Source organism: Monodon monoceros, unplaced genomic scaffold (genome assembly GCF_005190385.1).
Source record: "Monodon monoceros isolate NGI ecotype Baffin Bay Population unplaced genomic scaffold, NGI_Narwhal_1 Super_Scaffold_16, whole genome shotgun sequence".
NCBI lineage: Eukaryota > Metazoa > Chordata > Mammalia > Artiodactyla > Monodontidae > Monodon > Monodon monoceros.
Window position 1 is genome coordinate 92,474,431 of NW_021703772.1, and position 25,975 is coordinate 92,500,405.

The 25,975-nt window shown below is 39.9% G+C and overlaps 1 protein-coding gene across 1 annotated transcript in view; it reads right to left on the reverse strand.

The window, feature by feature from the left end:
* The window catches only part of THSD7B (thrombospondin type 1 domain containing 7B), a 975,661-nt gene that overhangs the window by 941,048 nt on the left and 8,638 nt on the right, over positions 1-25,975 (reverse strand). The window contains exon 2 of the mRNA XM_029224675.1: positions 18,018-18,091. The gene's annotated coding sequence lies outside the window, so the exon portion shown is untranslated. The remainder of the gene's footprint in view (positions 1-18,017; positions 18,092-25,975) is intronic.

Sequence of the window (25,975 nt, forward strand, 5' to 3'; positions counted from 1 at the left end):
AGCAGGTTTCAGATCAGAATCGTGTCATGTTTTCATGAATTTGGTCAAGGAGCCTTGTGTCACGACTCGAAGAGTGCCGTAAGACAAAATGCTGTTTCTGGCCACATGCAGTTCGGGGAGCGGGCCAGCTCAGAACTTTTGAAATACCAGGAGCAGATGAAACCTTGACACATCGACGGTAGCCAACTACTCAGATACCAGGGATGGGGGTGGGGGCAGGGTGCCACATCTTAACCTGCTGCGGGAATCGCAGATTCACCCAGTGCCTCATTCACTTCCCAACGCTCTCGAAGCTGGCTGGAGGCAGCCAGTTAATCCGCATGTGTATGACAGAGGGAGACTAGCTTGGAAAAGCCTTCGCCACCTGTGAGGACAAGATGTGCTTTAGGAAAGGGAATTTAAACTCAATTCAAACTCAAAGGGAATTTAAAGTGAAATTAAACTCAATGAAAGTTGACCAAATACCCTCTACATGGCAGATGCAGAATATATTTAAGGATCTTACTAGAACAGAGGGGAGACAGATAAGCAAGCTAGTATTCACCGATCAGTCTAATGAGCCACAAACGGAGCACAGAGCAGGATGTGAGATTCTCTGGTGAGGGGTGGAGATGGCTGGGATGTTTCACCAAGAAGGCCGTCCTTGAACTAGGGTTTTGAAGCCCGAACAGGAGTTCTCTGGCTAAACAAAGTAAGAGGGATAATCTAGAAAGAGAGACTATTTATCCATTCACATGACACAACCTATTTGTGGGAGGGAGCATAGGAGAGTCTCGTTTTACATTTCTAAATGCCTAAGGGTGTGAGCCCAGGGATCCTCAGGGAACCCTTGAATAAGTTGATTTATCCAGGAAAAGAAGACCAACAAGGAGAAAATTTTATGACTGTGGCTGGGGACAGAGATGAGAAAGCCAGTAAGCATAAATAAGAGGCACCTTCTGGACCCAGGGCAGTCCTGATCGCGTGGTCTGAGCTCTATGAATAGAGTGCTGCAGAAATAGGCTGGAGGAGCAAATGTACACGAGGGAATTTTGAAACATGGTGCATGGCCACTATAAATGGCATCAAAGAGTGACACTAAGTACAGGCGACACATCAGTGCAAAATACAGCACTCCCCTGGCATTGAGAAATTTTGCTCATTATGGAAGGGCAAGTTAGCAGAAACTGAGATGCTTAGCAGGAGATGGCAGATGCCCAGTGGACATGGAAATGCCCAGTAGGTGCCTAGCAGGAATAACGGAAGCTGGAGCAACATGCAGTGCCCAGAGGATACTGGCAGAAGAACAGAAGCAATCTAGTGCAAGCCAACCTGTTTGGAAACCCACTGTGATGGGGCTTCACATCCGGGGCTTCACATCCAGGGCTTCCAGGGCTCTGCAGATTCTTTATGCAAGACTGTGAACACAATCCAATGGCATTAGAATTAATATTATTAATGGGATGCCATTGGTACCTTCAGGCTAGAGAGATCTGGAGCAATTTTTGGAGTTCTGTATTTACTGAAGAGTGAAACAGAGCAATGTGACATTGGCTTGGCTCTCAGGTGGCAAGAAAATGGATATCAGAAGCTAGAAGGATGGCAGTCATGTTATATAAAGGCAAAACACCTGTCAAACTTTTTTTTTTATATGGTGAGTAAGGAGGCAGACATGCCTACTCAGTCTATAGCTCGAAGAAAAGAGGCTGAAATATGGAGTGTCAGTAATAAATGCCACTTTGGAAAGAACTGGCTGATTTGCAAGCAGAAATGAGAAAGGACAAAGAGCGAATATGCAAGGCTTTGCAGGACTGAAAAGCTTACTGCTTCAAGACTCCAAACACTAAGAAATGAGAATTAAAAATAGTCCTGAATCACAAACATTTAAAACCTCTTTTGATTGATTAAAGTGGCCCAATGTAAAGATCATATTAAGGTTATATGATATCTATGCCACACGTAGTTTTAGATATCCTTCAGGTGACCATCGTAAGGTTGAAACAGAAAGGGGCATGGAAAAGAGGAAGCAATGAAATAAATCGGTATCAAGTATTATATCTAGTAATTCTTGAGCATGCTTACAGGCATCTGGAATTGACTAGAAGCAAATAGATCAGAAGATGATGAAGTTTTGAAGAAATGGTACTGCCAAAGAAAAGTCTTTGACTATTCCAGTGGTCCAATAACCTTCAGGTCCTCTAGTTTGCATGAGTAGGAAGAAGGCTGTAAAAGCGATGCAGCCCCTGAGAAGGGCATGTCCCCCAACACCTCCTTCAGATGTGGCAAGGAAGACATGCAAAAGAAAGAAGAAGAACATGGCCCATAAGACAGACCCAGAGGCAAAGGAGAACAATGAATGAGACAGCTGTCCCCAGAGAGCGGTATCAGGGCCTACAAAAGAAAATTCCCCACCTTCAAGGTAGGAGGCCTTCAAACGCTTGCAGTTCCATAGCTGCTAAGGACCAGTGGCTGTGCTGTGTTTTGCATGCTTCCGTTTTCCAAATGAGAGTCTGTCCTGAGGTTACCCTGTCTCTGCTCGCCCACTGCATATTGGATGTGTGCGGCGGGGGCAGAAAGGATAATTTGTCCTTTTAGTTCACAGGTTGCTGAGTCAAGAGAGGCCATATCCAAACCTGATGGGGAAGAATGCACATCACTCAGAAATCACAGGCTGTGAGCTGGATACAGTGACCAACGGGGACTCTGGGTCAGCCCTTATGGGGAGGCAGTGAATACGTGCTATGTGTTGGAATGAGGGGCACATGGATATTTAGTGACCAGAGGGTAGCAGAGGCAACTTTCTGATAACCAAAAGTTTGTGGGTGCTCTGGCTAGAAAGCAGCTTCCCCGTCAGGACTACATTTCCCAGCCCCCCTTGCATCTAAGTGGGACCACATGACTACTTCTGGTCAATGAGATGTGAGCAGAAATGATGTGTGTCCCTTCCAGTATGTGGCCATTAAGTATTCAGTATGTCTTCCTTCCCTTTATTCTTTTCCCTTTATATGGGCACCTGAGGCAGCATCTCAGGATGTAAGGAGCCTAGATCCACTAGAAGGAGTCTGAGTAACCACTTAAAAAGAGGGCCACCTAGAAAAGGTATCTATTCAGGAACAGCTACATTGGACTCTGAGAACAAGAGAAATAAGTTCCACTGTACTAAGTGACTGTGATTTTGTTGTTGCTGGTGTTAACTGGCCTGACTGACACGACCAGCACAGCCTAATGCACAGAGGTAAGAAATACCACATGTGGTTAAGGAATTAAAACAGTTTATACTGTGAAAAGCTAAGATGAACAGGGAGGATGGCAGGAGTTGAAGCTGGAGAGGTAGGCAAAGAACAGATAAGTGTTTCTCAAAGTGTGGCCCAAGAACTACCTATATTCAAATCTCCTGGGAGTCTAATTAACAATGCATTTGGGGGGTTCCATCCCAGACCTACAGAATATCTTAATAAGAGGCCCACAAAACACACATTTTTAACGAGAACTCAGGTGATTTGAACATACACAACAGGTTGAGAGATACTCGGTTGGACGGTAAAGAGACCTTGTGTATCATTTTAAGATTCCTTTATCTTATTTTACCACACAGACAAATGGCAACTGGTAAAAGGTCATAACTGGTGAAAGGGAAGCAATATGATTATTCTCAGTAGGGTGTTAACTCCATGAGGGCGAACAGTTTGTCTCTTTTGTTCACTACTATATCCTTAGGGCCTTAAATAGCATCTGGTATTTAGTACGTACTCAATAAATATTTATTGAATAAATGAAACAGATCTGAGTTCTGATAATTAACTGGAAGGGAAGATAATCGCTCTTGTTAGGATGCCATTAAAACCGTTGAGGTGTGAGATGATGTATTTTTAACCTAAGGCAATAGCGTTGAGAACAGGGGAGAGGGCATGATTTTGAAATATACTTACAAGGATAAATTGGTGTGTCTTTTATTTTTGGTTGCGCCGCACAGTTTTCGGGATCTTAGTTCCCTGACGAGGGATCAAACCCGGGCCCTGGCAGTGAAAGTGCCAAGTCCTAACCAACGGACCACGAGGGAATTCCCAAACTTGTGTGTCTTAGTGACCGATTCAAGTTAAGTAGCTGGGATAAAAGGGAGGGTCTAGAAAGACTGATTTCTTTTTTCTCGTCTAATGAAACTGATGATCGTGTTATTCACCAAGATCCAGAACTTAAGTCAGTTTTCAGGAGGACATAAGTATAGTATGGGATAAACTGAGTCTGAAAGTCTGATAATACACCTAGACATTCAGTACATGGTTGGCTGCATGTTTCAGGAGCACACTGAAAATAATACAGATTTGGGAGTTTGCATTCATTCATTTACTCTTTCACTCATTAAACGAATATTTACTGAGTGTCTTCCTTATTAGACAGTAGACTAGGGGTTAGACGTACAAATATGCCTTTCAAGAGCCTTAGAGTTTCATGAAAGGACAAAAGAGTAGTAAGCTCCCTGAGAGAGGTATGCCCAGGGAGGTCAGACGAAGGGTACCAAATCCAGCGGGAAGGCTGAGAGAAAGCTTCACAGTGGAGGCCTTCAAGGAAATCACACGACAGACAGAAACATCAGCGTGGACAGAAGTCAGCTGCAGCAGATTCAGAGAGAAGCCAGATGGCAATGATTGAGAAGTGGAGGGGAGATTAGGAAATAAGGACAGTGAATTTAACACAAGACTTGCAAGAAATTTTGACGCAAAGGAAAGAAGAGAAATGGGTCAACAGCTAAAGGAAGCTTTAAAGAGAGCCAAAAATTCCATTTAGAAAAAGAGAGCACTGAGCATGTTTTCTTGCAGAAGGACCAGAAAGGTAAAAGTTATAGAAGAGAGAGAGGTGAAAGCTGATGAAGCAAAATCAGAGAAGACAGAACAGGATGGAGTAAGTTCACTTGACAGAATGACCTACAGACAGGACGTAAGAGACCACTTCTTCCACTGCTCATGGTGGGAAGAAAATGCACAGATGGAGATGATGTCTGGAGGTGGGAGAGAGTGGGTGGGAAGGGGAAGGGGTCTGATGCATGTATAGGAAGCACTGGTAGAGGTTTTAAAGATGGAGCCAGCATGGCATACTTCTGGCAGGGGGGGAGGGACTAAAAGAGAAAAAGAAAAATGATAGAGTTATAACTTTTAAAGAGAAGCTAAAACCAATCAATCCAACATGTAGAAAATATGCAGTACGACCAGGGATGATATTAGTTTTTATAACATATACTTCTTCCCAAATTATTAGAACTTCATAGCATCCTGGGAGCCTGTTAGCTATTTATCTTTGCAACCCTATACCTAGCAGAGTGCCCTGGCCCATGAGAAATGTTTGCTGTGTGAGTCCTGGGCCCACTCATACTGCTACGACATTTATCTATTTCTAACAGCTACCAATTTTGATTTATAATAAAACTAATATCTTAATTAAAAATAAATTACTAAGAATTAAAAGTAATAGCCATCCATTTCAGTAAAATAGGCATCTCATAAGAGCCCTGGACAAATATCACCAAGATTACATTCAGAAAACCTGCACATGGTTCAATGCAACTGGGGAAAAAACAGGCTAGAATTCATGACACTACCTCTAGTTGCTCAGAGTGATTTGTTGGTCTCTTTATATTCAGACAAGATTCCTTTGGATTTCGAGTAAGATTTAATCTCCTAAAACAACATATGCTCAACTCATAATTGTTACCAAACATATGTTCAGAATGCATAAGCCAGAAGCTCTGATTTATGCAAAAGCAGAAGGCAGCGAGCCTATTTATCTTTTTCCCATGCTCAGATTCCCTGCAGATCCAATATGAAAATAGTCATGGAAACTGTATCATTTCCTTTCTTCAGGTTTACCTGAATAGGTAATAGAAGTATGATTAGATCAATGATTTCATTGTTATCACCCTACTCACCATGACCAGCATCGCCACCACCCTCAGCAGCAGCAGAATAAATGCCTCTCTGAAACACCAAGATGCTGTACCAGTGATTCACACAGTCCTTGCCCTTGGAAAGCTTATCAAGGTCAAGTGACACAACTGGAGGAAGAAAGGACATCCACTTGTGGCTAGGTGAGGCTGCTTCTCCAAATGTGCTGTCTGAACCAATTTATATTCAGGCCAGAGGTCCTCAATCCTCACTACACATTAAAATCTCATAAGAAACTTTAAAAAAATACAGTTGGATAGGCCCTACCCCAAATCAACTGTATCAGAATCTGGAAGGGGACATGTGCTGGGGAATCTAAGCATCAGTAATATTTTTTTTAAGTTTCTTAGATTATTTTATTGTTAAATTTTTTTTAATTTTGTTTTTACTTTTTTTATAGTTAAATTTTTTTGAATTATGTTTTTTTATAGTTAAATTTTTTTGAATTTTGTTTTATTTTTTTTAAACAGCAGGTTCTTATTAGTTATCTATTTTATACATATTAGTGTATACATGTCAATCCTAAACTCCCAATTCATCCCACCCCCACTGCTTTCCCCCTTGGTGCCCATGCGTTTGTTTTCTACATCTGTGTCTCTACTTCTGCCCTGCAAACTGGTTCACCTGGACCATTTTTCTAGATTCTACATATATGCGTTAATATACAATATTTGTTTTCCTCTTTCTGACTTACTTCACTCTGTATGACAGTCCCTAGGTCCATCCACATCTCTACAAATGACCCAATTTCATTCCTTTTTATGGCTAATATTCCATTCTATATATGTACCACATCTTCTTTATCCATTCATCTGTCGATGGGCATTTAGGTCGCTTCCATGAGCTGGCTATTGTAAATAGTGCTTCAACGAACACTGGGGTGCATGTGTCTTTTTGAATTATGGTTTTCTCTGGGTATATGCCCAGTAGTGGGATTGCTGGGTCATATGTTAGTTCTATTTCTGGATTTTTAAGGAACCTCCATACTGTTCTCCATAGTGGCTGTATCAATTTACATTCCCACCAACAGTGCAAGAGGGCTCCCTTTTCTCCACACCCTCTCCAGCATTTGCTGTTTGTAGATATTCTGATGATGCCATTCTAACCGGTGTGAAGTGATACCTCATTGTGGTTTTGGTTTGCATTTCTCTAATAATTAGTGATATTAAGCAGCTTTTCATGTGCCTCTTGGCCATCTGTATGTCTTCTTTGGAGAAATGTCTATTTAGGTCTTCTGCCCATTTTTGGATTGGGTTGTTGGTTTTTGTAATACTGAGCTGCATGAGCTGTTTTTATATTTTGGAGATTAATCCTTTGTCCACTGCTTCGTTTGCAAATATTTTCTCCCATTCTGAGGGTGTCTTTTCTCCTGTTTATGATTTCCTTTGCTGTGCAAAAGCTTTGAAGTTTCATAAGGTCCCATTTGTTTATTTTTAGTTTTATTTCCATTACTCTAGGAGGTGGGTCAAAAGAGATCTTGCTGTCATTATGTCAAAGAGTGTTCTTCCTATGTTTTCCTCTAAGAGTTTTATAATGTCCTGTCTTACATTTAGGTCTCAAATCCATTTTGAGTTTATTTTTGTGTATGGTGTTAGGGAGTGTTCTAATTTCATTCTTTTACATGTAGCTGTCCAGTTTTCCCAGCACCGCTTACTGAAGAGACTGTCTTTTCTCCATTGTATATCCTTGCCTCCTCTGTCATAGATTAGTTGACCATAGGTGTGTGGGTTCATCTCTGGGCTTTCTATCCTTTTCCTCTTATCTATATTTCTGTTTTTGTGCAACTACCATATTGTCTTGATTACTGTAGCTTTGTAGTATAGTATGAAGTCAGGGAGTCTGATTCCTCCAGCTCTGTTTTTTTCCCTCAATATTGCTTTTGCTATTTGGGGTCTTTTATGTCTCCATACAAATTTCAAGATTTTTTTGCTCTAGTTCTGTAAAAAATGCCATTGGTAATTTGATAGGGATTGCATTGAATCTGTAGATTGCTTTGGGTACTATAGTCATTTTCAAAATATTGATTCTTCAAATTCAAAACATGGTATATCTCTCCATCTGTTTGTGTCATATTTGATTTCTTTCATCAGTGTCTTATAGTTTTCTGCATACAGGTCTTTTGCCTCTTTAAGTAGGTTTATTCCTAGGTATTTTAATTTTTGTTGCAATGGTGAATGGGACTGTTTCCTTAATTTCTCTTTCTGATATTTCGTTGTTAGTGTATAGGAATGCAAGAGACTTCTGCACATTAATTTTATATCCTGCAACTTTACCAAATTCATTGATTGGCTCTAGTAGTTTTCTGATGATATCTTTAGGGTTATCTATGGTCATCCACAAACAGTGACTATTTTACTTCCTCTTTTTCAATTTGTATTCCTTTTATTTCTTTTTCTTCTCTGATTGCTGTGGCTAGGACTTCCAAAACTATGTTGAGTAATAGTGGCGAGAGTGAAAATCCTTGTCTTGTTCCTGATCTTAGAGAAAATGTTTTCAATTTTTCACCATTGAGAATGATGTTTGCTGTGAGTTTGTTGTATATAGCCTTTATTATGTTGAGGTAGGTTCCCTCTATGCCTACTTTCTGGAGAGTTTTTAGCATAAATGGGTATTGAATGTTGTCGAAAGCTTTTTCTGCATCTATTGAGATGATCATATGATTTTTATTCTTCAGTTTGTTAGTATGGCGTATCACATTGATTGATCTCTGTATATTGAAGAATCCTTGCATCCCTGGGATAAATGCCAATTGAACATGGTGTATGATCCTTTTAATGTGTTGTTCGATTCTGTTAGCTAGTATTTTGTTGAGGATTTTTGCATCTGTATTCATCAGTGACATTCATCTGTAATTCTCTTTTTTTAGTATCTTTGTCTGGTTTTGGTATCAGGGTGATGGTGGCCTCACAGAATGAGTTTGGGAGTGTTCCTTCCTCTGCAAATTTTTGCAAGAGTTTGAGAAGGGTGGGTGTTAGCTCTTCTCTAATATTAGATAGAATTCACTTGTGAAGCCTTCTGGTCCTGGACTTTTGTTTACTGGAAGATTTTTTTTTTTTTTTTTTTTTTTTTTTGTGGTACACGGGCCTCTCACTGTTGTGGCCTCTCCCGTTGTGGAGCACAGGCTCCGGATGCGCAGGCTCAGCAGCCATGGCTCACGGGCCCAGCCACTTTGCGGCATGTGGGATCTTCCCGGACCGGGGCACGAACCTGTGTCCCCTGCATCAGCAGGCGGACTCTCAACCACTGCGCCACCAGGGAAGCCCCCTGTTAGAAGATTTTTAATCACAGTTTCAATTTCATTACTTGTGATTGGTCTGTTCATATTTTCTATTTTCTCCTGGTTCAGTCTTGGAAGGTTGCACCTTTCTAAGAATTTGTCCATTTCTTCCAGGTTGTCTGTTTTATTGGCAAAAAGTTGCTTGTAGTAGTCTCTTAAGATGCTTTGTATTTCTGCGCTGTCCATTGTAACTTCTCCTTTTTACATTTCTAATTTTATTGATTTGAGTCCTCTCCTGATTCTTCTTGATGAGTCTGGCTAAAAGTTTATCAATTTTGTTTATCTTCTCAAAGAACCAGCTTTTAGTTTTACTGATCTTTGCTATTGTTTTCTTTGTTTCTATTTCATTTATTTCTGCTTTGATTTTTATGATTTCTTTCCTTCTGCTAACTTTGGGTTTTGTTTGTTCTTTCTCTAGCTGCTTTAGGTGTAAGGTTAGATTGTTAATTTGAGATTTTTCTTGTTTCTTGAGGTAGGATTATATTGCTATAAACTTCCCTCTTAGAACTGGTTTTGCTGCATCCCATAGGTTTTGAATCATCATGTTTTTGTTGTCATTTCTCTCTAGGTATTTTTTTTTATTTCCTCTTTGATTTCTTCAGTGACCTCTTGGTTATTTAGTAATGTATTGTTTAGCCTCCATGTGTTCGTGTATTTTTACGTTTTTTTCCCTGTAATTTATTTCTAATCTTATAGTGTTGTCAGAAAAGATGTCTGATATGATTTCAGTGTTCTTAAATTTACCACAGCTTGATTTGTGATCCAAGAGGCCACCTATCCTGGAGAATGTTCCATGTGCACTTGAGAAGAAAGTGTAATCTGCTGTTTTTGGATGGAATGTCCTATAAATATCAACTAAAGTTATATGGTCTATTGTGTCATTTAAAGTTCGTGTTTCCTTATTAATTTTCTGTCTGGATGATCCGTCCATTGGTGTAAGTGAGGTGTTAAAGTCCACCAGTATTACTGTGTTACTGTTGATTTCCTCTTTTATAGCTGTTAGCATTTGACTTTTCTATTGAGGTGCTCCTATGTTGGGTGCATATATATATATATATATATATATATATATATATTTGTATGTTAGATCTTCTTCTTGGATTGATCCCTTGATCATCATATGGTGACCTTCCTTGTCTCTTGTAACATTCTTTATTTTAAAGTCTATTTTGTCTGTTATGAGAATGGTTACCCCAGCTCTTTGGATTTCCATTTGCATGGAATATCTTTTTCCATCTCCTCACTTTCAGTCTGTATGTGTCGCTAGGTCTGAAGTTGGTCTCTTGTAGACAGCATATATATGGGTCTTGTTTTTGTATCCATTCAGCAAGCCTGTGTCTTTTGGTGGGAGCATTTAATCCATTTATATTTAAGATAATTATCAATATGTATGTTCCTATTGCCCTTTTCTTAATTGTTTTGGGTTTGTTCTTGTAGGTACTTTTCTTCTCTTGTGTTTCCCACTTAGAGAAGTTCCTTTAGCATTTGTTTTAGAGCTGGTTTGGTGGTGCTGAATTCTCTTAGCTTTTGCTTGTCTGTAAAGCTTTATATTTCTCCATCGAATCTGAATGAGATCCTTGCTGGGTAGAGTATTCTTGGTTGTATGTTCTTCCCTTTCATCACTTTAAATATATCATGCCACTCCCTTCTGGCTTGTAGGGTTTCTGCTGAGAAATCAGTTGTTAACATACAAGGGAACTCCCATAAGGTTATTTGTCATTTTTCCCGTGTTGTTTTTAATAATTTTTCTTCATCTTTAATTTTTTGTCAATTTGCTAACTATGTGTCTCAGCATGTTTCTCCTTGGGTTTATACTGCCTGGGACTCTATGTGCTTCCTGGACTTGGGTGGCTATTTCCTTTCCCATGTTAGGGAAGTTTTTGACTAAAATCTCTTCAAATATTTTCTTGGGTCCTTTCTCTCTCTCTTCTCCTTCTGGGACCCCTATAATGTGAACATTGGTGCATTTAATGTTGTCCCAGAGATCTCTTAGGCTGTCTTCATTTTTTTGCGGTACGCGGGCCTCTCACTGTTGTGGCCTCTCCCGCTGCAGAGCACAGGCTTCGGACGCACAGGCTCAGCAGCCATTGCTCACAGGCCCAGCCGCTCTGCGGCATGTGGGATCTTCCCAGGCCAGGGCACGAACCCGTGTCCCCTGCATCGGCAGGCGGACTCTCAACCACTGCGCCACCAGGGAAGCGTTGTCTTCGTTTCTTTTCATTCTTTTTTCTTTATTCTGTTCCATGGCAGTGAATTCCACCATTCTGTCTTCCAGGTCACTTATCCATTCTTCTGCCTCAGTTACTCTGCTATTGATTCCTTGTAGTGTATTTTTCATTTCAGGTACTGTATTGTTCATCTCTGTTTGTTTGTTCTTAATTCTTCTAGGTTTTGTTCTTTCATTCTTCTAGGTCTTTGTTAAACATTTCTCGCATCTTCTCAAACTTTGCCTCCATTCTTTTTCCGAGGTCCTGGATCATCTTCCCTCTCGCTGTTCTGAATTCTTTTTCTGGAAGGTTGCCTATCTCCATTTCATTTAATTGTTTTTCTGGGGTTGTATCTGGTACATAGTCCTCTGCCTTTTCATTTTGTCTATCTTTCTGTGAATGTGAATTTTGTTCCACAGGCTGTAGGATTGTAGCTCTTCTTGCTTCTGCTGTCTGTCCTCTCGTTAAATTTTTATTTTGAGATAACTGTAGATTCACATTCAGTTGTAAGAAATAATATAGAGAGCGCTTCTGTAGCCTTTACCCAGCTCCCCCGATAATATCTTGCAAACCTATAGTCCAGTATCACAACAGGATACTGACCTTGATACAGTCAAGATACTGAACAGTTTCGTCACCACAAGGATCCCTCCTGTTGCTCTTTTATAGCCACACCCACTTCTCTCCCACCTCCACCCCATCCTCATCTCCAGGTAACCATTAATCTGTTCTTCATTTTTATATCCATTCAAGAATGTTATACAAATGAAAACATACAGTATGTGACCATTTGTTATTAGCTTTTTCTATTCAGCATAATTCCCTTGAAATTCATTCAAATTGCTGTGTTTATCAATATTTTGTCCCTTTTTATTCCAGAGCAGTGTTCCACAGTAAGGATCTATCTATCAGTTTTTAAAACTATTTACCTATTGAAGGACATCTGGTTTTTTTCATGTTTTAGGCTTTCATGAACAAAGTGCCTATGAACATTTTTGTATAGATTCTTGTGTAAAAATATGTTTTCATGTTTTGTGGGCAAATGGCCAAAAGTGTATTTGCTGGGTCATATGGTAGCTGTATGCTCAATTTTATAAGAAAATGCCAAATTGTTTCCCAGAGTAGCTGTATCATTTTACATCCCACCAGAAATGTATGAGTAAGTTTCTCTGCAATCTTCCCAGCATTTGCTACTGTCACTATTTTCTATTTTAACTATTCTGTGTACATTAATATCTTATTATAGTTGAAATTTGCATTTACCTGGTAGCTAATGATGTGGGGCATCTTTTCATGTGTTTAAGCCCTATCTGCATATACTCTCCTGTCTTCTGCCCATTATCTATTTGGATTGCTTATTTTTCAAATGTTGAATGTGGAGAGTTTATATATTCTAGTGACTAGACCTTTGTTGGACATGTGGTTTGCAAATATTTTTCTTCCAGGTTGTAGATTATCTTTTCATCTTCTGAACTGTGTTTTTCATAGAGAAAAGGTTTTAAATTTTGATGAAGTCTAGTTTATCGATTTTTCCTTGTATGGATCATGCTTCCAGTGGTGATGCTTCCAGAGTGTTGAGAGTGGATTTATTTTCCTTGTTCCCAACCTTAGAGAGAAATCCATCAGTTTTTCAATATTAACTATGATGTTTGCAGTACATTTTAGTAGATGTTCTTTACTTAATTGAGAAAGTTTCCCTCTATTGCTAATTGTTGAGAGCTTTTATCATGAATGGGTTTTGGATTTTATGGGGTGCTTTTTCTGTGCTAGTTGATATGATTATATCAATTGATTTAATCATTGGTTAAAACAATGATTATATCAGTTGATTTTTTCCTTGTTTAGACAGTTAATATTGTAGATTCTACTGGTTGATTTTGGAATGTTGAAACAGCCTTGTGTATCTGGAATAAATCCCACTTAGTCATGGTGTAAAATTCTCTTTACACATTACTGAATTCAATTTGCTAATAGTTTGTTAAGTTTTTTTTTTGTGTCTAAATTCATGATTGATATCAGTCTGCTTTTTTTTTTTTTTTGGTCTTTTATTGGGTTTGGTATCAGAATAATACTGGCCTCATAGAATGAATTGGGAAGTGTTCCTTCCTTTTATATTTTCTGGAAGAGTTTGTATAAAACTGATGTTAATTCTTCTTTAAATGTTTGGTAGTATTCACCAGTGAAATAATATGAGCCTAGAGGTTTCTTTTTCAGGAGACTTTATATTAAAAATTAAATTTTTAATCGTTACAGAACTATTCACATTGTCTGTTTTAACTCGGTTGAGTTTTAATAGTTTATGATTTTGGAGGAATTGATTCATTTCTTCTAAATTATCAAATTTATGAGTGCGAAGTAGTTTATATAGTGTTCCTTTATTATCCTTTTGATGGCTGTAGAATCTGTAGTGATATCCTCTTTTTTTATTCATGATATTGTTGATTTGTGTCCTCCCTATTTTTATCTTTGTCATTCTTGTTAGAGGTTTGTCAATTTTGTTGATTTTTTTAACAAAAAATTGTTTTATTGATTTTTTCTCCTGTTTTCTTCTTTTGATTTCATTAATTTTGCTCTTTATTATTTCCTTTCTTTTACTTGCACTTCTTTTTCTAGTTTTTTAGGATAAAAACTTAACTTACTGATTTGAGACCCTTTCTTCTTTCAAATATAAGCATTTCATGCAATAAATTTCCTTCTTTGCATTGTTATAGTTGTGTCCCACATATTTTGGTATGCTGTATTTTCATTCAGTTCTATGTGTTATTTTTTTTTTTTGCAACTTCCTCTTTGACCCATAGATTATTTAAAATACTGTTTAATTTTGAAGTATTTGGAAATATTCCTGTTGCCTTTCTGTTGTTGATTTCTAGTTTGATTCCATTATAGTCAGAGAATATACTCTGTATGATATCAATTTTTAAGGTTTTTTTTTTATGACCCAGGATGTGGGCTATTTTGGTGAATGTTACATGGACACTTGGAAAAAAAAATGTGTTCTGTTATTTTCAGGTAGAGTGTTCTATATATGTCACTTAGATCCTGTAGCTCGACTGTGTTGTACAGTTCTTCTACATCTTCACTGAGTTTCTATCTAGTAGTTCTATTAACTGTTGAGAGTTGGGTGTTTATGCTCCCAACTATTTCTATTTTGAGCCCCATCAGTTGTTGTTTTTTTTTCAAGCTTCTGAGGATCTGTTGTTTGGGGCACAGACATTTAGGAATGTTATGTCTTCCTGGTGGTATGCTGTTTCATCATTATGTAATGTCCCTCTTTGTCTCCAGCAATTTTCCTTGCCATGAAGTCTACTTATTTGATATTAACATAGCCACTCCTTCTTTTTATTAGTGTTTTATGGTATGTCTTTTTTCATTCTTCTATTTTCAACCTAATATGTTGCTGTATTTGAAGCAAATTTCTTATAGACAGCATATTGTTGGACTACATTTTTAATCCACTCTATCAATCTCTGTCTTTTAATTGTTATATTTAGACCATTTACATTTAAATTAATTATTGGTATGTTAGGGCTAATTCTTCAATTTTATTGTTTTCTGTTTGTTTCCTCTGGTTTAGTTCCTCTGTTTCTCTTTCCATATCTTCCTATAATTTTTTTAAACATTTAAAAACTTTAACCTTGATTTATAGTATTTTTTAGTATTTAGCTTTATAGAGTTCTTAATGACTGCTATAGGTATTGAAATATGCATATGTAACCTGTCACAGTCTACTGTGTCTATTTTATCATTTTAAGTATAGAAAGCTTATTTTCTTCCCACTTTTTATATGTAATTATCAAAAATATTTCCTTTACATATATTGAGCACCACATCTGATGGTGTTACAAATTTTACTTCAACAACCAAATATAATTTAAGGAACTCATGAGAAATAGAGTATTACATCTATATTTTTCAAAACCTACTCTTACATTCTTCTTTTACCTACTCTCATGTTCTCGAGTCTTCTTTTGTTACAATTACTTTTGTGTTTAGAGAACTTCCTTTAGCCTTTTTTTTAAAGGTAGGTGTGCTAGCAAGAGATTCTCATAGTTTTCCTTCTCCTATAAATGTGTCTTTATCCCTTTCATTCCATAAAAATATTTTTGTTGAATATCGAATTCACAGCCAACAGTACTTTTCTTTCAATACCTGAAAACTGTTGTGCCACTTCCTTTTGGCCTCCAGGTTTTCATATTAGAAATACACAGTCATTCAAATTGGTAGCATAAGTAGTGTATTACTTGCTTCAAACTTTTTTGCTTTTAATTTTCAGAAATTTAATTATGATGTATCTCAGTGGGGATTTCTTTAGGTTTATCCTACTTGGGCTTGACTTCTTGAATCTGTAGATTTATATATTTTGCCAAATTTGAAGTTTTTCACCATTATTTTTTCAAATACTTTTTCAATCTTCTTTCCTCTCTCTTTCTGTGACCTTGAAAATACAAATATTAGCTCTTTTGTTATTGTCCAACAGGTCCCTAAGACACTATTTTGGTTTTTGTCTTTTTCCAGGCTATTTTCTCTCTATTGTTCATATTTGGTAAATTCTATTCATGTTTCCTCAAGTTCATGAATTCTGTCCTCTGTCATCTCCACTCTATTATTAAGCCCATTAAGTAATGTTTTCATTTCAGTTATTGTATTTTAATTCTATAATTTCCATTTAATTCTTTTTTATAGTTTCTATTTCTTTGCTGAGATTTCTATTTTTCATTTTGTTTCAAGAGAATTCATAATTGCTTATTGATATATTTTTACGACAGTTGCTTAGAATCCTTGTCAGATAATTCCCACATCTGATTCATCTCTGTGTTGGCACCTGCTGTTTGTCTTTTCCCATCTCTGCTGTGATTTTCCTGGTTCATCCCATGACATGTGATTTTTCAGTTGTATTCTGGAAATTTTAGTTATTATGAAACGCTGGATCCTCTTTAATTTTCTTTTCCAGCAGAAAGTTCCTTGTTGAGGCATAGCTTGAAGGCTAGTTGGGTGTATCTGTTCAGCTTCTGACAGGGCCCCTATGATGCCATCCCAGCAAAAGTGGGGCATTGACTTAAACCACTTTGTCTCCTCATTTGGTCCTGCTGACACCACAGAGGAAGGAAACAGAGGGCTGACTCACACCACTGTTGCTGCAGGGTGGAGGTAGAGACTCAGTAGTTTTCTTTGACACAGACAGAGGGGGTGAAGCAAATGGTCAACTACCCTACTTCTCACCACCTCCTTCTGCCTCCTTAGTGCTGGGTGGAGGAGGGGGCGCTGCTCTACCTTGCCAACACTATCCTGGCAGGGGCATCAGAGCACTGCCTATTTCTGCCAGATGGGGAAGGAAATTAGTTCTCTGTTCCCTGGATATACCACTCAGTGAGGGCTTCCAGTACATCTATGCTTTTACTCATAGGGGTGGAAGATCAACTTCTTGCTGGATCACGTGACGTCATGGAGAGGGGATGAGGAGGTATAGTTTTAACACTGGTATTTGGTTGTGGTGGGCGATACTGCAAACAAGGTTTCCTGTTGCTAAGCCATCTTTTTATCAGTTCTTTGGCCCCGGGAACTGGCTTTTCTTGGAGTTTTTTCACCCATGCCTGCTGGCAGTTCAGAATATATGGGAGGCAATTAAAAAATCCAGAGAATTCACTGCTTTGTTGCTCCTCCATCTTTCAGAGACTTATTGTGCTTTTTAGTTGTAACACGGAGGACCTGGAAGGAATGGGCTATTCCATCTTGAGAGAGCCCCTTGAGTGTTTTTAATAAGCACCCAGGATTAAGAACCTCTGATTGAGTTCAAATGATTATTCTGGATGGTATGTTTCCCCATATAATTAATTGGTTGTTTGAATGATAAGATAAAAATTCTACAGATATTGATTAAATAAGTTTTCATGGTTGGCTTGCTACGTATCAGGCAATTGTCTAAGTACCGAAAATTGAGAATAGAGAAAAATCAAGTCCCTTCTTTCACAGAGCATACATGATAGTCACTAGAGTGGGAGAAGGATGCTTGGAAGACAGAACCATTATCCCCACTGCCACTGCTGGCTTTCAGCTCTTTGGCATCTCCTATTGAGGCCACTGGAATAACCACCTAACTGATCTTTCCTTCTTTGTACCTCCCTCCTTGAAGGAGATGTGGAAGTTTCTCTTCCACTTTAGAGTCAATGAATGACCGCATCTGTCTCCTATCTAATACCCTCAATTGACTGTCTGTCACTACAAGATAAAGTCTAAAGGACTCTTAGCAAGTCTTTAAACCACCTCCATGATCTCCAGAGACATTTCCTGCCACAGTTTCCAAAATCTGCAAGAGCAGCACAATGTGGTGTCCCACCTCTTGCCTTCTTTACCTGCTGCTCTCTCTCTCTCTGGAATATCCCATCCTCCTCCTTGATTGCTGGGTTAATTAACTTTCCAGTAACCCTTTTTCTGTAGCCCTGGCCCTTTGGGGTCTTGTGCTATTAAAATTTAAAAAAAAATCTAGTTTACAGGAACTTGGAAGACCTTATTCTAAGTCAAATGTGTTACAGAGAGAGAAAGTATCTGCCTACTGGAGGTAAGCCAACACTTGATCAAAAGGTCACATTTTTAAGCATTTTACATAGGCACAAGAAATACCTTTTCAGAGCCCAAGGATCGCACAGTCTTTTTTTCCAAGTTCCAAATGCCTTTCAACACAGCAGCTTCAGCATCTACAATTATGTAATGGGCATGGATGCAACATTAGCAGAATGGAATGAATCACTTCACCACTGCAACCTTCCCTCTCTCTCATGGGAGAATTCTCCCATCATTTCAGAAGAGTTCTCATCAATTTGTGCCATCAACTCACAAATACATATGGACCTCAGCTTTCAAGGAATCTTGGCATTGATTCCCTTCTCTGTGCTAGCAGCTGTAAGTCAGTAAACGAACCCTCTGATGACACAGATCTAACGTATCAACTAAAGCAGGGTTTCTCCATGGGTAAATGTTGAAATCCACTGATTTGTCTATTGAACAAAGCCACCTGGGGCCACTCTTTTTGTCTTAGAATACTTTCCACCCTTCCCTAAGCCAGTGACCTAAGTCAGCATCAGAATGGCACAGAAACCTTGTCAGAAATGTAGATTCCACGTCCTATTTCTCCCATGTTGGATGTATTAGTTCTGGATTTGTTAACAGAATAGAGTAGAATAGAATAGAATAGAAAATATAAGAATGCATCACAAGTAGTAAAGTTAAGAGTTTGTATTTCTGTAAGTGAGTGAGAGCGTGTGTGTGTGTCCACGCCACAAAGTGTATTTCTTACTGTGGATAGGGGTCAAAAGGTTTGAAAACACTGAGAAATATTGGGATTTTAAAAATGCAGGTGGTAGGGCTGTCTTACATTTAGAGCAGCTAGGACTTCATATCCCTATAATAATGTATAGGGCTCAGAATATGTCCTAAACTCTAATTGGAGACATTCCCCCCAGGAATTACCTCTTCTGTGAGGTCCTCCCTGACCTGCTTCTCCAGGCAGAGTCTGTCATGACCTCTTCTGAATTAACCTTTTTCTGTCCTTCTTACACTTGCCACTCTGACTATAATGTATTTGTTTACATCTGGTTTTTTTTCCCTTAACAGACTGAGGTTAGAGACAGTTATATTGATCTATGTGTATGTCCAACAGCTGAAACATAGTAGATATTCACTAGATTGGTCGTTCAAAATGAATAAGGCAAGAATCGTGAATGGATGCTAAAATTAATGAATGGAAGTTTGATGAGAAACAGGATATTTATATGATATACTATGATTATGTTACAGAATGTTCTGTATTTTTAAGAAACACACACTGAAATATTTGAAGGGAGGAGAAAGAGAGAAAATGTAACACTCCTGTAAATTTAAAATTTTCAAAATCAAAGATAAAAATGAATAAATAAATGAATTAATGATAATATTATTAACAAGTAGAGAAAGTAATGGTCTTATGGCTACTTGATTATAGAGACAACTAGACTGAATTTATATAATTCCACTCATAATTAGGTGTCTTAGGTTCCAAGATCACAAGGCAGGAACAAAGCCCAGACCTCCTTCGTCCATAAAACATCATAAATAGGGGGCTTTGGCTATGCCTATTTTCATCACTAGTCCATCTCATTTAGCTGAACTGATGAGTTACTAAGTAGTTACAAGCTGGTAACCAGGCCATCGAGTCAAAATTTCTAAATGGCTTAAATGGTCTGAATCACCACTGGCCATATGAAAGCATCAGCTGTCTGACCTTCACCCGCCTCACCCCTGGCCAGGTACCTACATAGCCTCATGCTGGTCCAACCCCATTACAGGTTTCCCCTCTTAACCTTAGCTCTTTAGAGTAGAAAATGCCCACCAGCAAGAAAGAATTATTTTTTTCTTTTCTTTCCTTTCTTTTTTGGTTGCACGCCTTGTGGGATCTTAATTCCCCAACCAGGAATAAAACCCGGGCCCTTGACGGTGAGAGCACAGAGTCCTAACCACTGGACAACCAGGGAATTCAAGAAAGCATTATTTAGAAAGAATTCCCCTGCAAAACTTCTACACCAGTTTACATACCTATTTTTATTATTTCATCAAAGCTGGACAAGGGCAAGGCCAGGCTTGGCGTTCTGCATGCATTATATCAACACAAAACGGCCAGACTGAGGGTTCTGATTCAAATGACCAGTTGTCTCAAACACTAATAGGTTCAGCCAATTTGGTTTTTATTCAGTGACTTTACCAGATGTTTGACCACACTGCATAAATTGTGTTGTTTCAGCATCGGACAGACCTGATTAACTACCCTATGACAAAATCTCCTCTTGGCCTGGGGTGACTACAAAAAGACAACCTCGAGGTCGTGGCAACAGAAGACCCTTGGGCAATTATATCCTCTTTGCAGGGCAGGGTAATGCGTCTTCGTGGCTCTGATATGCAGGGGGCGATGGGGAGACAGAAAGGCAAGAGGAGAAGGCGACCACATGGCTTCCCTCAGTGAAGGTCGGGGAAGAGACACCTATGAGTAGACGTAGCCCCAAGGCCCTGTTTCCCATTAACCACATTGAAAACTTTCCTTTTCACCTATGAGACTCTCAGTTCTCTGCCTATGCCTTCTAGTTGTCTGGACACTATGGAGTCCCAGGCAAATTCAGGATCAAATATGATCATTCACAGCAATACCCACAATAAAACGTTGAGACACTGATTAAACTCAAATTTTTAATTTCTCTCCTAAAATATATTTCCCAAAAACAAGTTTACATGTAGAGAAGAGAGAAAGGGATATACGGTAGCAGTTAAAACAGGAAATCCCTAGGCTCCAACCCCAGTTGAGTTGTAGCATGTTGGGTTATGTTAAGCTAATTCCATAATTTAAAAAAAAATCTTCGTAAGTACAAAATGAGAGTTTGGACTTAACAGCCTCTAAGAAGATTCCCATGTCCAAACTTCAGTGCTTCTAATTAAATGTTCCTCTTTGTATAACTAACTTTTTCAAAGGGCAAAACAAGCCAGACTGACCACCTTCTCCCACAGACAATTCATACTCAAGGTCATTCTCAGGGACGTTCTCATACCTAGACTTAAAGACCTAGTCCTGGATGTAAGGTACATGTGCGTGCATGTGTGGATAAACAGACACATACTATAGACACACACATACACACATATACTATTTACTATATGCTAACTACTATACATATATATATATGTGTGTGTGTATTTTTAAATGCTTAATCACACACTATTTCACAAGCAAGAGGAATCACTCCTCATTATTAAAAGAGGCTAATTTAAAAACATTGCAAAGGTCACATTTACACAAAATGTATAGGACATCTCTGTAAGTGCATTGACAAGAACCAGGGACAGGCCACAGGACCAGCAAGGATATCCAGAATGGAAGGTCAGGAAGCTTCCAGGAAGACATCCTCGAAGTCATCAACATGCAGACCACACCTGGCCATGCATAAATGAGAGCTCAGACACACGAGTTGGTGCTAATGTGGATAAAATATGGATAAGGAGAGACCAGACATCACCTAAATGAGTAAAACCGAGACACTGGAAAAATGAAACACAGCCCTTCAAGCCAAGTGGCCAACATTCAATATCCAATTCAGAAAAGTGTGGAAAGGTGTGTAGACTACCAAACAGAGCAGAAACTTAGAACGATTTTAAGAGTCAGCTACTTGGTGTGTACTCACAGACAGGGTGGCAGAGCCCTTGTGGGTGAGCCCGCATGATGGGGCAGACTGAGCGGGGCTGCAGGCCAAATCCTGGGTCCCGGACTTGGCTCTACCATCACCTACAAGTGTATTGCTTAACTTTCTACCTCTTATCTCTTTTCATGAAATAATATATAGAAATGTAAATAATTATTTGCACTGAATCACTAGGATCTGGTTAAACTGCATTATTCAGAAAAGGATCTCAGGATGTAGGCAACTACCCAAAACTCCGGAAGGATTTTTTGGCAGGAAGCATCTTTTATCAGTTAACAGAATCCCCAATGAGTGTTTGATATTATCACTTCAAGCGTACAATCTATTCTCATTCCCTTCACCTTCTATGGCTCTCATGACACAACAGAGCATGTTCTTCTCAACAACTCTCTGATTCTGATTTCTAAAGGTCAGTGGGCATCCCTCCTTACACAAACTCTACTGATCAAATCCCTCAGGATTTCCCCCCAAAATGCCCTCTGCCATTTTTACCATAACCCTTCCATCCTTCTGTTCTCCGAATGTCCCTGATATTCCCCTGCCCATCTACTCTCACACTGAATAGGTCTCATGAATGATGACTTCCATCTCGTACCTGCTGCCACCTTGGTCCAGGTGTCTATAGCATCACTCTTTTGTGTTTTTTTTGCGGTACGCGGACCTCTCACTGTTGTGGCCTCTCCCGTTGCGGAGCACAGGCTCCGGACGTGCAGGCTCAGCGGCCATGGCTCACGGGCCCAGCCTCTCCGCGGCATGTGGGATCTTCCCAGACCGGGGCACGAACCCGTGTCCCCTGCATCGGCAGGCAGACTCTCAACCACTGTGCCACCAGGGAAGCCCTATAGCATCACTCTTGGCTGATGACACCAGCCTCCAACCTCTTCTCTGCTTGGAGTCTCTAATATTTTCAACTTACTCTAAGTCCACTATCAGATCCATCTTCCAAAGGTACTGCTTTTTATACATCATCCTTTTTTTTTTTTTAACTACAAAAGTAATACACTCTCTTTATAATTTTTTGTATCAATTCAAAAATGTATGAAGAGAGGAAAACACATGCGATCATTCTCGCTCTTACTCTCAGGGTAAGCGAAGGGCATGGCTCTGAGGGGGCAATTTCACTCAATACTAAGTTAAACGAGTCCTGGTTGCAGCTCCCCACAGCGGTGGAGTTTCCAAGGGCACAGTTTCCAAGGGCAGAACTCAGGGAGGAGTGAAGGTCTTGCGCTTCCCTTAGACCTGTGGCTTCCAAACTGCACTCCTTAGGAACAAGGAGGCCACATGCAGGTACGTCAGGGAGGCCGAGGGTTTTCAGGGGCTTCTCGCCCTCGTCAATCTGAGCACCCCCATTTTTCTCTCTTTCCCACTGAGTTTCCAGGTATGATATCACTGGAAGAAAAAGACCTGATGCAAAAAAAAAAAAAGTCTGAAAACCATTCCTTTGAGACTATCTTCCTTAAATACCTCTTCTCTCAGATTGGATTCTGATAAAGGCTAGAGAGCTGACAATGTGAGGTTATTTTCTCTGACAGGAGTCTGGAAGGCAGATGGCCTATGTTATTGACTGAGAAAAGATTGATACGTTTTAAATACAAGGCAAAGAAGTGGCTGGTTTGATATTCTGTTATGAAGTCTTCAGCTATAGTGTGAGATTCCTGGGGGAAAGGATGGTACCTTACACGCCACATGTATGCCCCAAGACAGTGTCTTGCAGTGCTCACAAGACATTGACATTTAATAGGTGCACCTGATCACTTTGAAATGTGCTGAATCTGTTTTGGCCAACAGCCTTGCTTTAGCTTCAGTTTTCCATCTGGGTTTATGCAGGGTCTGCACGTGTGTTTTTAGGGCCACTGATGTCAAAAGTAGACCCAGGTGTCCTAGCCCATCTTATAAATTTCCCAGCAGAATCCCAGGTAAGATCTGAAATATTTGCAGACCCCTCCTCCCCTCCATCCTACTTTCTTCTGTCTCTCCAGGCACCCAGCCTGCAGGGCTTCTATCCAGACCTGCCCTTCCATGACAGCCCACTGCACCTTGGTCAGATGACCAGCTAATCTGGTTCCTTCCTTTATGCTCACCCTACACTAAGGACCTTTCTTCCTCATCTTTACCAAAACATAGCCATCCTGTGTCCCAGGTCCACATTTCATCCCAGATGATCTGATATTAGAATTAACAGGTCCATGGCTTACTGTGAATCTGCTGCATGATACGCCTTTCCATTTTGACAGGCTGATAGGGAGTCACCCAAGTGGTAAAGGGTGACATTTTGAGACCTCAAGAGCCTTCAAGTCAGAATAAGTAGGTGACATCAGAATCATCTCTTCTATCTGGGTCGATAGCTACAGGAAAACAACTTGCACACTTATCCCTCCAGGAAAGTCAGAAGAAATAAAAGCGTATTTCTTCTCATGGCCACATCACACAACTACACCATAGACTGGCCCTACCCATTGAACAAAGTGAAGGCCTCCCACTGGCACAACGATGTTCTTCAAACAGTATGAATCCATTCTTTCACACAGGTAATTGCTGAGCATCTGCTATGGGTCCCTGTGCTAAATACCGGGGTTATGAGTAAGACAAAATTCCTGCCCTCGTGGGCATATAGTCTAATGGAATACACAGACATTTAAAAGGAAATTATACTAAAGCATATAAAGGGATCCTACAGGGAAAGTATAGGAAGTCCATAGCAAGAACACCCATCTCAGGCTAGAATACCCACACCAGACATTTACTGTAAACTTCCTCTCTCTATCCTCAACTACATCATAACTTTCCACTCTATACCCCTCTTCTGTTTCATGGGAAAAGACTAAGGTTCACTGCCAAAGACACTGTTAACATATGCCTTCTGTGTGCTGAAGACAGTACCTAGCAAAAAGATTCTTGAATATTTAGTGCCCCGTTAATGTATACTGACTTTAAAGACGGTGGTAGTAGAAAAGAGGAGTCTAAAGCATACAAAATTCCAATGATATCCTCAGTGAGCTGTAGTCTCCACCAAATATAGCAAAATCACCCCTAGAGTCAACGCTAAGGAACTCCACCTGGAAATAAATTATCCAAGGAAATGTTTTGCTCTTTCCCAACAGGATCGTCTTTTCTCCATTTATCAAAGCTTGGTTCCAAGCCCTCAGCCTCTCCCTCTGCAATCTAAACCCAGACAGAGTTCAGATATGCATCTGGGGGCACAAAGGAAACCAACTAGAGCCACCATATTGGTTATACAGTTCATGGGCCTTCCAGTTGGAGGGTTGAAATATGGGGCAGGGGTAGGGGAGGTCCTCTTAATTTGTTCTCAGATGATACATTTTAGGCTGGGGATATCTTTTCCAGGACACCCGTAGCCTAAAAGGGCCAAGTAGAGACTAGGGTAGGATCCAGAAGAGGAAACAACTAAGAGGCTACTTAGGGGGTGGCTCTGCTCTAGGTTTTTGGTGAGAAGGATCAAACAGGAAGAAATTCAAAGTTCTTAAGTGGTTCAGCTCACCTAACCAGAGCAGCAGTGCAGCTAGGACTTTGTGTAGAAACTGGAAAGAAATGAGTTCTTATTTTTCTGAAGTGGTTTGTCTTGTGTCTTTTTTAGTACTTCAAAGGTGGTGGGATAATGATTTGAGATTTAGAGATTCCAGACACTGGTATCCTTTGAGAATGGGGACCAAGGGACTGGAGGGGGGAGGTGAGGACAAAAGTGGAACATGTCAGACAAGAGGGCAGTGAGCATGAAGAGTGGTTGCTGCTGTCCTGTGACACGCTCCTTCCCCTCCAAGGAGAGAGGAGGAGAGAAGAGTCAGTTCTCTCACCCTCCGGGGTTATCACTTTCTTCACGGCTCTCTGAATAAACCAATTCCATTTAGGTAAAAGTTTACTGAGTGTCTGCTGCATGGCAGGCACTGTGGTAAGCAACAGGAATCCAAAGATTAAAACCACAAAAAGTCCCAAATCACAAGTCTCTTGCTATCCAAAAGGTTATAGCATGATAGAGGAGAGAAATGCACCAACAAGTGATTGCAAAGTGTCACTATAATGGCAATAAGAGAAGTGTGAACCAGGCCCTTTGGGTTACAGAGTGATCACTTCAGCTTGGGTGGGGTGCCAGATATCTTCTGTTTGCCCTTTCAGATCCACGCCTCAATCTTCTCCATCCTGCTCTGTGCCCCAGAAGGCTGACCAATACGATCTACGTCAAAGACTCCCTGCCCTCTCCTGTCCTACTCCTACTGATTTCAGCCGGTGCTGAGTGCTGGCAGGAGACAGAAGGGAGGGAAAAGAGCAAGGTTAGGGTATTTGCTCCCTTCACTCCCTTCCTGCAGTGAGGGCAGGTAGGTGGCTGTGGGCCGGCCGCATCCCTCT